This window comes from Chiloscyllium punctatum, chromosome 34 (assembly GCF_047496795.1).
Source record: "Chiloscyllium punctatum isolate Juve2018m chromosome 34, sChiPun1.3, whole genome shotgun sequence".
Lineage (NCBI taxonomy): Eukaryota > Metazoa > Chordata > Chondrichthyes > Orectolobiformes > Hemiscylliidae > Chiloscyllium > Chiloscyllium punctatum.
The window spans coordinates 52,779,510-52,782,305 of record NC_092772.1 but is presented as its reverse complement, the minus strand read 5'-3'; positions in this window follow the sequence as shown (position 1 = coordinate 52,782,305).

Genomic DNA, 2,796 nt, shown 5'->3' with positions numbered 1-2,796 from the left:
CCAGTACCAGGTCGCAAACCCAGCACTAGATCAAGACGAGATGTGAAGTCCCAGCAATGGGTTAGATCAGTAAGGGAGCTTCATGGAACTGTACAGAGGGAACTTTCAGTGTACTGATACCTTGGAGCTCCCAGCTCCAAATGTTGACACACAAGCCATAGATATCATCAACACCACAACCAATGGAGTTTTCTGCACTGGGACCATCTTTCCTAGCCCCGTCACACCATACATGAATACCAACTAGCCACAAATAGACATGACTCTCTCTCACTAGTACCCTCACATATGGATGGGGAAGGACACCACTTCGACTGGGACAATACATCCATCCTAGGGCAAGCCAAACAAAGACGTGCACGAGAATTCCTAGAAGCATGGCATTCCAACCAGAACTCTATCAACAAACATATCGAGTTAGACCCCATCTACCACCCACTGAGAAAAGGAACAGGAAGTGAATTCACCACAGAAATAACATTGCCAAAGGAAATGACATCACCAACCCAAAGAAACCCAAACATATAAATAGAAAGCAGGAAGTTTCAGCATTGCTTTGCATAAAATCCACTGAAGATGTTACCTAGTAAGGTAATGAAACATCTGGAAATGAACCTTTCAGGTCCTCAAGCAAACCTCATCCAAAACCTCAACCTGAGCTACAAATCTTCTCAAAACTCGCTCATATATATGAGTCACATGCCAAGGGTCTAACCAAAGTAACAAGTAATCCAAAACTGTACAAACTAATTAGAGAAATCATAACAATTTATAAAAGTAATAATGTCAAAACAAAACAGGAAGGAAGATTTTACAGATACAAAACAGTATGGTGGGGTCAAGTGTCATGTGACATGAACCCAACATCTTGGTTGAGGTTGTCTTCATGGGTACGGAACTTGGCTATCAGGTTCTGCTCAGTGATTCTGTGCCGTTGTGTATCTTGAAGGTTGCTTTCCACAAGATCAGAGGCTGAATGTCCTTGTTTGCTGAAGTGTTCCCTATCTGGGAGAGAACATTCCTGTCTGGTGCTTGTTGTGTGGTGTCTATTTGTCCATTGTCATAGCATCTGCATGGCCTTGTCAATACACCATGCCTTGGGACATCTTGCCTGCAGCTTATGAGGTAGACAACATTGACTGAGTCACATGGGTGGGTGGTGTTCCCACGTGTGATGGTAGTATACATTTCAAAGATCTAACAAGTCTTACAAAGGTTGCTGTGGCAGAGTTGTTTGGTGTGGTGGTCGATTGTTCATAGCAAACTACCCAGCCTCCAAGAAAACAATGGTCGCTTTCGGTTTGGTGGTTGTGTTACGAAGGGGTAGAAGTGTTCTGTAGCTTTTAACGGAGTGAAGGACTTACCAAGCACTCAGAGTGCTGAAGAATTTACAGTGTAACATCTGGTCCAGCAGCTAGTACTGGCTGAGTTAGTATGAGACAAAAAAAATTTCAAATTTGGCCAATCAGTTTATATTATACCCCAAATACCAACCTCCAATCAAGTCTGAATTTAGTATATTGACATTATTAAAAACCAATGAAACAATCCAATGCTTTGGGGTATAAGACCTTGAAAGATTGAACAGTTGAGAGGAGAACTGCCATGCCACCAACATAAGCAGACTGCCCAAATAATAGCTCTCTTAAAGGTACCTTTATCTGTCAATGAATTGTGAGACAGAAATCCCCAAGGAAAAAGAAAAGAAGACAGAGGAAAAAAACAAAGAGAAGATTTGAAAGCTGGCTGGTTTTGAAATTTGAAGTTTTCTGTAAATCTTAATCGGGGGTTTTATCAGACCAGTATTGTAGAGGGAAAGGTAATAGATAGGTTTAAATAAATGTTGTTTAAATAAATAGTTGTTAGTTAATTATTGTTTATTATACTTGAAAAAATAATGTTTACTTTTTAACTTTAAATACTTCTTGGCCTCTTGAATTTTCACAGATTACAGCACAGTGTGAATCCTTTCTGTGTGTCGGGTTTAAATTAGGAGAGCTGTTTACCCATGTCATAGCAACTTGGGGGCTCATTGTCAGGATTTGAACTGATTTGAATAGATTTGGGGGTATGAAAAATCACAACAGATTTTAAACACTTGCAGGTTAGTGTCCTAGATCTTTAAACAAAACATAGGTGTTTGTTTAATTTTGGTGACTTGTGGTTGATTAAATTAAAAATTAGAGAAATGGCTCGTAAAATTGCGAAAGATGTTCTGGGATTTGAAGATGATTTTCAAATTTGTCAAGGAAGTTTAGAAGGCAAGAAAAAGGCCATACTTTTTCAATTAGCAAATAAGTTAGATTTAGGTTTAACCAAGAACAAAAGTAAAGCTGAAATTGTAAAGGAGTTATTCAAACACTTAGGTTATCAGAGAAACAGTGAAGTGCAGTAGAGGTAGAAAAACTTAAATTACAATTCAGGAAAATGGAGTGAGAAGATAAACAAAGGGAGAGAGAAAGAGAGAGAGAAGGCTCTTAGCTGAGCAAAGAGAGAGAGAGAGAAGAAAGGAAGAGACAGAGGGAAAATTTGAACTTGAGAAGTTGCGAATTAGTCAGCAAAGTCAAGTTAACAGGATGGAGATTAAATGAAGATAGTGATTTATACAAATACGTCAAAACTTTGCCACATTTTGATGTGAAAGATGTTGAAGCCTTCTTTATTTCATTTGAAAAATTGACTAGGGAGATGGAGTGGTCTGAGGATTTATGGTAATGCTAGTTCAGATTAAACTGGTAAGCAGACCTAGTGAGGTATTTGCCATGCTGTCAGATGAGTGGTCAAGAGGTGATGAAG